This window comes from Antrostomus carolinensis, unplaced genomic scaffold, assembly GCF_000700745.2.
Source record: "Antrostomus carolinensis isolate BGI_N321 unplaced genomic scaffold, ASM70074v2 scaffold11743, whole genome shotgun sequence".
NCBI lineage: Eukaryota > Metazoa > Chordata > Aves > Caprimulgiformes > Caprimulgidae > Antrostomus > Antrostomus carolinensis.
In genome coordinates, this window is record NW_010303155.1 from 67,943 (window position 1) to 80,085 (window position 12,143).

Below are 12,143 nucleotides of genomic sequence, written 5' to 3' on the forward strand. Positions count from 1 at the left end.
CCTATCTTCAAGAGAAAAGCCATTATGTTATCAAGAACTATATTACCAGTATTACAATAGCATTACCGCGTCCTATTGCTGCCTTAACTCTTCTCTTTCCCATATAAATTGTCTGAATGTAGCATCTACTCAGGTTCTCTAGTCACAGAAACACCAATCTTGCTTTTTTTTTGCTTGTTGCTCCAACACCCACAACAGTCCGAATGCTATCTGAATTTAATAACAATAGTAATACAGAGCAGCAATGGAAAACTAAGTGAAGATACAAGAATAAGATTGTGCCTTCTGCAGCAATTAAAAAACAGTGTTATTTTAAATTGACCCATGGTACTTATTAAGAACAGTTCCTATGTCTTTATTAAAAACAAAATAATATAATGCACAATACTTTAATGTCACTTTAAATAAAATTTACTGTCAGTAGTGTAAAAAAAATAGAGGAAAAGATCACTACATTTTGTCTACTTTATATGGAGTTTTTGGGAAAAAGAATGCACCTCATTCACCTCGTGACATACAGAACCTGACAAGAAGACCTGTGACTATTTGTTGACCAGGTCAAATATAAGGAGAAAAAAACCCCAAACCAAACTACCTCATAATTCTTTGAAAAAGCTTTCCACAGGGACTTAGACCTGGTGCTTTAGAGTTTGAAGCTCTCTGCTACAGGGGTTGAGTCTTCCTACATGTTTCTGTATGGTTTGTCATCCCAGTACCCAGCACTCCTTGGGACATGGCCCTTAATAATAAATAATATTAGTGTAGGATCTAAGGTAGCTCGTTTTCCTCCAGGGCCTACTTATATTGTCTACCCTTTCCTATATGTATTAGCGAGCCTAATATTTCAATGGAATCCAGTGCTAAAATTATTATTAAACTCAGTGGAATTGGATTCAGACCTGATGCTTAAGAGGTGGTTGCTAATTTTCAATTCTACCTTTATATGCAAATATTTAATGTTTGAAGACTAGCATCAGCAATGACTGAAATCTGCTGTCAGAAGACACATCTCTGTACTTACACCATCACAGTCGTTCTGCATAACCTTTTCAAGACATTCCCAGTCCAGAGCAGGGGAGAGGCAAAGGGCACTGAGAAGAAGAAACACAATTGCTACAGGCTCCCACTGTTATCCTTCCACAGCAAACATTGCCCATTTATCTGAACTGCAAGAGTTTACCTGTGCTGGTACAATGAACAACAGGTATCTAACAGTCTCATTTAGCCAGGTAAGAAAGGACTTTATTTTCCTTGCAGTCTACCAGTCATGTTCATGAAATAATTGGTTTTACTAGCATCCACTGCAACACACTCCATAAATTGGGAAGAAATACTCCTGAAGGCTTGAAGCAAGACTGAACCCAATTTTAGAGGCCTTTTTCATAAGCAAAATCAACAATCCATGCTAAGCTATTATTAGAAGTTCAAGGTGGAATTTCTATCCTGCAAAAAAGTTGTTTCGAAGACTTTAAAGTATATTCAAAGTCTGCAGTTGCTCTTGGAATGGAAAAAGGACCACATCACTTTAAAAAGCCTTTTTTTTTTTTTTTTTTTTTTTTTTTTTTCTGCTTTGCCTTCCTAACCCTGACCTTTCTGTACCAGCTCCCCAGGGAGAGATTTCATTGTTGTTGCAGGAACTGGTCAGAAGAGTGCAGTGTATAGTAAGAGAGAGTAGTACTGGTGTCATGCAACAAGTCTTGTGAGCAGAATTAATATCCCTCATTAGACAGGCCGATATAGCTGAATCAAAGTTACAGGTCCAAAAGCTTGCCCAACTTTATCATCTGGCCCGACAACGGTTACTACCTCTCCTTACAAAGGTCCCTTTGCTAGTCAGAGGTGCCAGAAGCACCTTCCAGCAAGAGGCTGGACCAGGTGTCCTCTGTAATGCATGGTGTGCAAACTGTCTACAGTGCTTGATGAGATGACACCACATAAAATTATCTCCATCTCAAGAACTCCGTGGAACTTTTACAACAGAGTACATCTAATAGATGCTAGTAAAAACAAAGCCCACTTATATTGTCACAAGAAGTAAACAGGGTGAGAATGTCTCCTACTATATTTAGGTACTTCCCTCTGCTCTAATTCTAAACTAATGTACTGGGTATATAATTTTGCAACCAAGAGGTGTAATAGAATATAATGTACTAATGCATAACATCCTGTATACTGTAGCCAGACAGCTTTTTACATTTAGTACTACTTTTTTAAATTTAAAGTAATATATGTATAATCATTAAGAACTGCAATGTAATACACAGGATGTCCATGCTTTTCCTCCTCCTCTGTCTTCTGCATGAAGAAGAGGGAAAGAAAAAGAGATCACCTAATGTGACTAGAAGCTGCATGCATAGCTAAGAATGAATACAGACTGTGTGCTCAAAAAAAAAAGCATTGAAGCATTAGGGCAGGCATTAGTAACCCCACACTAGGTACTTTAGAACAACTTGCTTCCAGAAAGAAAGTGAGGACAAAAATAAAATAAAACAAACAAGCAAGCAAGCAAAAAAAAAAAAAAAAAGGAATTTTATGATTTCTTCATACAAGCTAGCTGAAATATTTGTAGCAACAATATAGGGATGTTTCAGTCAGTCACAAAACAGCCTGATTGAATGATAATCAAATTAATTACCTACATTAACTGCACAGTTAAGAGCCCAGGTTGAAATTTAATAAACTACACTGCATGAGGATGCTTAAAGATAAATCATAGCTTGTGACTTTGTGAGCATAATTTATTTTAAAACACTGCACTGTTTCTGCAAATTGCATTTATTAGAGCTATGCAAAAGTCTTGTCAAAGATGAGTACATTTTGATTGCACTGGTTCTTGTTATTTAAGATGTACTTAACTAGTTACTCATATTTCTGCACCTTCCACAGTAATTCTTGGTCAAATGTGTTTGGTATGGACATGTTGCAGGGAAAAACATGGGTCCAGCTGTTTGCCCAGTCTGTATCCTGCCTTTCTCTATCTTCCCTCTTCAGCTCACAGCCTCATGCGCATTTGCACCATTTATTCCCCCAACAGATATGCCGATGTCCCAGACACATGACCCTCCATGTATATGGCTTCTCCTCATTTTTATTTGCTTTCCCTATGCTAAGGTGCCCACGGCACAGTCAGTGTGGTTTCAGCCACCCATAGGGCTGGAGGAGAGGTGGCCACAGGGTTCTGTGTGGGGCAGGTTGTGCTCCTGCCCCAAATAAGGGAAGAAGGGTGCCAAAACCCTGTAATAAGCCGAGTCCTACCAGCCCTTTAACAATAGCCCAGGCAACAAGAAGAGAGGCTGAGCAGACTGTGACATGGCTTCCCCCTCCTCTCCCAGCTGGCAAGACCCTGGGAACCAGGATCATGCCAGGGTGAGGAGGAGTAGGAAGTCACGGGGTGGGAGAAAGCAGCCTCCCAATTGCTATTTTAATGGGGTTTGCAGGAGAGCACAGTGCTACCTGACAGCATGGCTGCAGCTCTGGGGGCCCCACGCTCTGCCCCAAGTGGCCATCCTCCACCTTACTTGGGGAACAAGAGGGAACACTGCTGCTGGAGGCTCTGTGGTGGGGAAGGTCGCCCTGGGGCACTGTGGCAGCTTGACCCCTGGCTGGGACGAGCCCTGAGCCCCTGGGGCGACCGGGTGGCTCACAGTGATCCTGGCATGGGAACCCTGCTCCTGCTCCATGCCAGGATGTGGAATGTGTGCACGCTTGACTGACATGCATGCTCAGGACCCACAAGGTTAATTAGAAAGCCACCTGTAGGAGGTACTTTCCTGCAAATATTAACCTTCTGGTTTTTCCATATGTTCCCATATGGTCCAATTTTTCTTCATAAGCTGAGCTGTGCTAGACCTAAGAAATGACAGCTAAGTTTACCTTCATGCCTGTAATGTCAAAACCAGAAGTCACCTGACTTTGATAAATCCAGGTTTTGGGTTTTTTAAAAAAATAATTTTCATTTAAATAAATTTCACCTTTTCCTCCCATGCCATAACTTCTTAGGAATAATTTGCATTCACTAAATAAATGCAATGTGATAGCCTTTGTCACGAAACATTTTCATCTGTGCCTGGCAGGAGTTCAGTGAGAAGACGCAGATTGCCTTATCTCAGTGTCATCTCTGCAGCCTTCTCACTTTGCATCCTCATTGCAGTCCAAATACGCTCTGAAAACGTCACAGGAATTGGATACAATCTCTGTTAATCTTGGGAGGAGCAGAAGGACCAGCTGTATTGTGATGCAATGCAAAAGATAGTATTAATCGCTCAAATAATAGGCGAAATAAGCACACGTTCTTAATTGTGACTATTTTTTATCAAGAATAAAAAAAAATATCAGACAATAAAAAGACTTGAAGCTTCTCAGGTTTCATGTTTGAAAACAGACTTTGTTAGCAGATTAACTGAAATCTTGCTGGTCTTGGAGATGTGCAAACAGTTGTGAGAGGAATGCCTGAAACAAATCACTTCTAGAGGAGCTTTGAACAATAAAGGGCCTCTGTTTTCCAGTGAATTGCGTATGCACACAAATGCTCATCCATAATGTGAATTTAAAATAATCCTGATGGGAGTGAGGGAAGGGGAGGGAAGGGACACATGGAAATAACTAGGCAGACTTTGACCCTTTGTGTCAGAAAACAAAGCCTTCTAGTTTGAATCTGAGATAGCGGTTCCCATTTGACATGGTTTCAACAGACATACGCGCATCCTGGCTTAAGCCTGTCCCTAAAGGATACTAAGACCAAGCAAAGCTTGCTTACAAGTCACCCAAGCGCAACATGATGGCTTTAAGTGGAAACAAATGAATGGAATAGATGTAATTAAAAATCTAAACGGAATTAGGCAAAATTGCTACAGCTTCACTTTACAAAGTCAGGGAAGGACAGGAACGGCGTGTCTGAAATAGCTGTTTGGCATAGGGTCACTATGAAGATGAATTAGGGTTAATTTTCTACTGGAGTACAGGTCAGGCACTGTGCTGTGGTAGAATGCTCATTTTACTGGGTATGTTTTGGCCTACTTACGACTTTAGAAAATAAATATTACAATGTTAAATTAAATATGCTCTGTGACAAGGACTTGCAAGATTGGGAGTATGTGATTTATATGCAATTGGCTCATATATACCATCTAATATGATATGCACAGTGTAACGAAAGCTCAAGGGTCTGATCTGCGGTGCAGAAATGCTTTACAATCCTCTTTCCTGTTGCATGCTGTTTTTCCTTCCTCTTCTTCTTCATTGGTTTTTTTTTAGTTTAGGTTTTTTTTTTTTTTAATGACTACATGAGTTAATTAGTGGTTATGTACTCTGCCTCTTTGCTTGGCCTAGCTTACCCCTACTGCAATAAATCTCCTTTCTTTCCCTCTCCCAAGGATCATTACAACATTAGCCAGCACTGTCAACAAAACTAATTGAAAGCCACCTGCTTTTAGGATCACCATAATGAAAACCAGCAAATTTAAGAAACAAAATTCAATCAACTTTCTAATGGTCTTTAATTTCCTATTAATTCACACAAATGCAGAGGTAGAAAAGAACCACACAAGATTTTTTAATTTTTTTTTCACTGCTGGCCTTATTGTTCACTCCTCCCTACATCTGTATAATTAGAAAATATTATTTTTGTAACCTAAATCTCTCATCACTCCTTAAAGTAGAACTAATAGTATTACATTTTGTCTTTTTAACTGCAGCTGTACAAAAAAGAAAAGTACTTGCAAATAACCTTCTTGTTATAAATTGATCTGTTCTTTTTGCGAAAAATTTAGGTCCTTTTTAATGAGGTAGGCCCACATTCAGCAGAACTTTTAAAGATGTCTAAGTCCACTTATGGACTTACACAAATGATCTAAATCTCATTGACTTTGATGACACTGAAGCAGCTGCAGAAACCTGGGGAAAGGCTGAATGTGCAGGACTGAATAGGTATGGATTTCCTGAAGGGGGGCCTTGGACCCCAAACATGCAAAGTCCTTCAGTGCATCCTGAACCTCAGGCAGATGATTAAGTACTATTGAAGTCAACAAGAAATAAGCATGTACTTCAAGATAAGTACTTTGCTACCAGTGCATAGGAGCACACCATTTAGTCAAGTGAGCACGAGTAAAGAAAACATTCCTGAGATAGCTTGATGACTAAGTAGTTTCCCTGCTTGTCCTTAATTGTGGAGAAATAAGCCTGGAAAAGGATAAAAGCAGCTGATTTATTTCTATTAGGCCAACTGAAGTACAACACTGAGAAAAAAAAAAAGGAAAACATGAGACAGACGGTACTAATGACTATTTGTGTAACAGCAGGGCTCAGATGTCCCAGTAAAGCCTGAGATCCCACCGCGCTAGATGCTGTGCAAACATGTCAGCGAAGGTGTTCAGTAAAGGAGAGCTGCCTGTAAACACGACATGTGGAAGTCCCTTTGAAGTCAGCCATGCAAGTGGTTTGTACTGTCAGGCCATACGTTTCAAGCTGTATGATTAATTGCTATCAAATGTGCTGAAGCAGAAGACAAGAATCTCTCACACTATGGCCACCAAAGATATAATGAGTTGAGAAAACAAAAAAAAAATAAGGTCACAGATAATATATTGGTTGTATTTAATAGTCCACTGTTTACTTCCCAGGACTGTAAACATATCATTACTTTTCCTACTTCAAAAGAATAAACCCTCTATTTAAATGCAATACATTTCAAACAATGCAGGTGACATGCAATATGGGATAAATGCTACCTTCATGCCAAAGTATGCATCTCTCATCGATTATAGTAATGAGATATGCAAAGAAAGATCAGAGGAATATAATTTGATCCTTTGTGGAAGCTGCTCTGAAATTCAAGCTGGATGCAGTATGTGTGCATGCACAGAAGAGGAGGAAGAGTGAGGAGTCATAGTATTGCAGAGCCTTCCCAAAGAGGACAAATTCCTGCAGCTTCAGAAGCAGACTGATGCCTACATAAGGACAGGGGACCTAGAAACAAGGTAAGCCCCACTGTTTGTGAACTCGCAGTTTCAATAATGCAATCCTTACTACAACAAGCAGCAAAGGCTTAAAAATAAAAGGCGTAGAGAATAATGAAAGGAAGGAAAAAAATACCAGTCAGGAATAATTATCAGAGTGTATAAAACTTTCCACTCCTTTATTATCATAAATTGCAAAGTTTTATTGATGCATATTTTATCACAACACTCTTGCCATATGTGATCTGAAGATTCAGAGCCTGTCCCCGGGGACAACAGTACTGATATAGATAATCAAGAATTCCTTTTATGCGCCTCTCAACACAGCCACAGCTCAGATTGAAATTAACATCTTTTACAATGAAACACCAGTTTGCTGCCACAACTAGACATGACAGCTGGAGAGAGAGGCCTGCTTATCCAGTTATTCCTTCAAGTCTCAGTTTCATTACAGCCTGTGAAGATGTAAACTATGTACAAAGCAATGCGGATGGTCACTGAATATCAGAAAAACGAATCTGCATGCAACCTGCTACAGGAAGAAACGGGGGAGAAATGCTTCCAAATAAATCCAGGGATGAAAAGCAAAGATCAGAGGCAGCCCTAAAAAAGCAATGAAGAGGAATCCAAGAGCTTTGAACTTTTGCAGCGTACACTGCCTGGGTTAGACTGGGGGATGCTGGCACACACGCATGTATGTGCATGCACACACACACAGGAGTGGAACCCACACCCAAAAAGAAACCCAGCACAGGGCTCTGTCCCACTTAAATCCTCCAAAGCAAGGCTTTTACCGAGTGGAAATGCTAAAGCTGCTTAGTGTTGGCACTTGTTCCTGGTCATCTTTTTAGGTTGGCTGCTCCCACCCTCTCCCACGACTGGTCCCCTTTCTCACGCTGCTGAGAATGGGGGCATAGATATTGTTTTGCTCTGCTCCCCATGGGGTCATACACCACTGTAGCATCTGAGTGCCTTCCTGTAGGGCACTGAATGACCAACATCTGCCATGTGTGGTTCATTCTCCCTCTCATCCTACTCCCAAGGGAGGACTGGGTATGAAGGGTAGTGTTTTGTTTTGGCAGGGCTTTGTTTTTGTTGTTTTAAATTTACACACTACCATATGTTAAAAAGAAAAAAAGAAAAAAAAGAAGCACGTTGCTTGTGAAGGAGAAGGTGGTGGGGTTTGAGGTGGTCATTAGTTTCTGAGGGAGTTAGTGTCAGGGTCTCAGCCTGGGTTCCCAGCAGGTGCGGCTTCCCAGCAAGTGCAGCTTCCCACTGGCTGCTAGAAAGGTGCAAACATCAGACTGTCACAGGGAACTGGAGATGATAACACACCAGAATCGCATCGCTTTCATGTGTGAAAGTGGTTCAAGCCTAGCTTTGCGCACCAGCCTACTTACCACAACATTTCTAAAGAGCCCGATGCTTTGGTATATTACATGCTGGGACAATACATAATAAAACCTACTCTATCGATCATTGACTTTTTTGCTTTTCTTTTCTGATTAATGTCATGTCACACAGAGGTTATCTCCAAACTGTCACTAGGGAAGCATAGAAAAGAGGATAGCAGGGTACGTTTTTAAGCATGTAAGTGGGCAAATGCACTGTTAGAGATGAAAGGATGTTCAGGAGACATTTAAAGCTTATTGCATGCCTTCAGTATAGATCAGGAAAGAAGTACACAATGGAAGGCAGATGCCACTTTTCTAGCCTTGTGTCTTTGTCTTTCTACAGGTTGCACAAAACAGTACTTTTACAGTTCAATACTATGGAAGAGCTCAGGCTAAAAGCATGCATAATAGCAAGCCCACTTTAGGGTCATTATCAAGTAAGATGGAAACAGAAAGCTATGAAAAGAAGATAGGTATATGGCAGAACTTCAGGGTAAGGATCTAATTTATATCATCAGCAGAAAAAATAGCACTAATGCATTAGTCGAATGAGTCTTCAGTGGATAAAAAGTACAGGGCAGGACCTCTCTCCTTGCATTAAGAGACTGTCACTTTCGCTTTCCTGAAGCCAAGGAATTTTCAGAATTTCCTGCTGCTCACCCCACTGGAAAGGCTCATCTCTCTTGGAAGGTCTGATTCCCAAACCTTCAAAACTTTTTGCATTCATGAAGGAGATTCTCTTGGGAGCTACTCATTCTCTCTTCCATTATAGTTTTAATTGACACATTTCCCAGAGTTCACTTTTAAAAGATGCTGATATTGGAGGGATTTAATATTGAAGATATGCTTCTGCATGAGGGAAAGTCTGGAGATAGGTTCAGATGACCAGGATTTTTCCAGTCTTGCACATACACACAGAGAGTGATGGCTACAACCTCACTCCAACTATAAAGTCTGGATTAGCTAAGGATCATTTGAAGAGAAATGTAGCAGTAGCTATTTTCTTTCCTTTTACAAGAGATTTAAGATAGAATATTTACTATTATCATACAATTTTTATATCAGATTGAAGAACAAAATTTTAATCTTGCAAGAAGTTATAGTATTTGACATTTCTCCCAAGTCAGGCTAAAAAGCCAAAACAATGCAATTTTTCTCTCCATAAAGTTTTTAAAAATCAGTTTAAAGAGGCAAAAATATTAACTTCTATGTTATGAAATGAGTCATCTTGAAGTTGTTGGAGGACAGGAGGGATGTGGTGACATTCCTCCTTGACTCCACCTAAATGGCCACAACTAGGAGCTGATATTCTTTGCCCACTTGTCTCTATCTGCTCCATGGATCCTTCTCCCCATTCAGACGTAGAGTCCCACCAGGCATGACAGCTTTCTGGTGCTGCTGTTCTCAATATGCTTCACACCACTGCAAAATCTCATCCTAAATACAAAATATGTATGTCAGCCAGATTTTCCTCTGTGGAGCATTTTGCCAAAAGGTCTATTTTCCCTATGAATATTTTCAAATTTAATGAACTCCTTTTTCCAACAGGAAAATACTTAATTTGACACTTCTGTGATCAAACCTGGTTGTTTTATTACAGATTGCCTTTTGAATTCTTTGAGTGGGACTATCAAGGCAGAATACCATGTAAGAACACTAGTTATCAAGCTAGAGTCTCAGTGTGATGTGTAGATAAAGAAGGACTTTGAAAAGCATTTTAGATTAATCTTTGTTCACAACCGCAGGTTGTAAAAGCACTATTTAAAAGCACCCTTTTTATCATTCTTTTCATAGTAACATTGGTTTTAAAAACTATTTTACACCTGGGAATCAAGAAGCGCACTGGAAATAAACACTTTTCTATTAAACTCTTATTAAGGTAGAGACCTCGTCAGGAGTCTGTGCATGGTCTACCATGATGGATAGAATGACCAAGCCAAAGTGGGGTGTCATCACTGTAACACAACAATAACAATAATTTAATTTTAAAAAAATCAGAGACCAACAAGCAGTCAAAAAACACTTGCTTACTATGGACAAAACTCAGACCCTCTGAGTGAAACCTCATTCTAATTTCACCAGCATAACTCCAGGGAAACCAGTGAGCTTGCACCACTGTATTAAAGAGCAGACTAACATGCCGTGTTGTAAAGATTTTTTACATCTTTCTTTGAAATACTGACATGGGTCATTTTCCCAGACATCAGTCTGTCCTGAGATAGTAAATCCTGGATCTTTAAGATAGACAGGGTGTAATTAAAATTAGAATATAACCCATGGGGAAAGATCTCTCCCCACTTAAATCACATTGTTTTCATTGCTGCACTGGTGTAAATGGTATTTTTATGTATGTGTCCAGAAGACAACTCAACTGCAATATTTCTTTTCTACTGCTGAAATATTAGTATTAAAAAAGCAATATTTTACAAAAGTCATATAAACACAGTGTGTAACAATCAATTTTGTTGGAATTATTTTACACCAGCCTTCATCCTTGAAATGATATCCCTTCCTTTCTGGAATTCTTTAAAACTTAAAAATGTTATTTGAAGTAAGATTTGACAGTGCATTAACTGGCAAAAATCAAAGTACTCCTTTTTTTCCCCAAGCCCAGAAGAATTAATTTTGTGGCCACTAAAGAAGAACAGGCACACAACTTTTGAACAGGAACTGACCTAATATTTCTGAAAACCCTGCATGCAATTAGCTTCTTGTAAGAGCCATCTTTCAAGCAGTCTCTTTCTGCCTCTGAACTCCAAAAGCTGCTCATCAGATCCAGCAAAATTAGGATATTAATAGAGAACCATTTATCAAGCTTGATAAGTTTCTTAGAGGCACACTTGTCTAGTTAACCAACACTGTCAGAGTATCTTATAAAGCAGAAAGATATTGTCAAGGCCTTCCTGAAGTGTTTATTTCTGCTCCAGGTTTTCCAACCAGTGTTTCTCCAGCGGTAGGCTGGAAGCAGTGATGCCCTAGGAAGTGGTGCTCAGATGGCAGAGAGTCTCCACAGAAAGAGAACGCTCCTTGGCTACAGGGTGTTATGATGGCCTCATCCTAAGATGTCAAGAGGTCAAAAGGGACATGTTTACACTGGCACCCCTTAGTGCTTTGTGCACATGGCTTTACTGGTGGGTGTCAAAAGCAAAGAGCGCTGCTGTCGTTCCAACCCCAGGGCTTGCAACCCATGGCTCAGAAACTCTGGTCTAGTTTGAAAAGAGGAAGACGCTTGGTGAATTGGGATGACAAATTGGTGGTAAAGGATTGGGAAGCAGGGGGCTGACTTAATTGTTTAGCTTCTCCCCTACCTTGCTCCTTGGTGGCCCTTGCTGTTCTCTGGGCTTGTCCTACCTTCCCTCTGCCTTATGGTTTTAGTTCACTGGTCAGAACTTGTTAATCAATATTTTGATTTTCTAGGTACATTCTCCTTCAAGCAAAAAAAGCATTCCTTCCTTCCTTCCTTCCTTCCTTCTTTCTTTCTTTCTTTCTACCAGTAACATTTGAACTGAATTTTCCAGGGAAAATTTTCTCAGATCAGGGCTCTTTCTTGTGACTTTCTGAAAGACACAAATCAAAATCTTGACCTATTCATTCCTAAATGTGAATGATCTGACAGCACTTCTGTCTGGTCATTTTCTAAAGGCTTAGGTTTTCTTCTAAAACATGACAATTTTGAAATTTAAGCTTTGGCAAAACAGAACTCTGATCTCCCAGCTCTCGTATTTGGATTGCATACACTTCGATGCAGCGCTATGTCTATGTGTTTGTACAGCACAGGGGTCTGCACCATACCTAG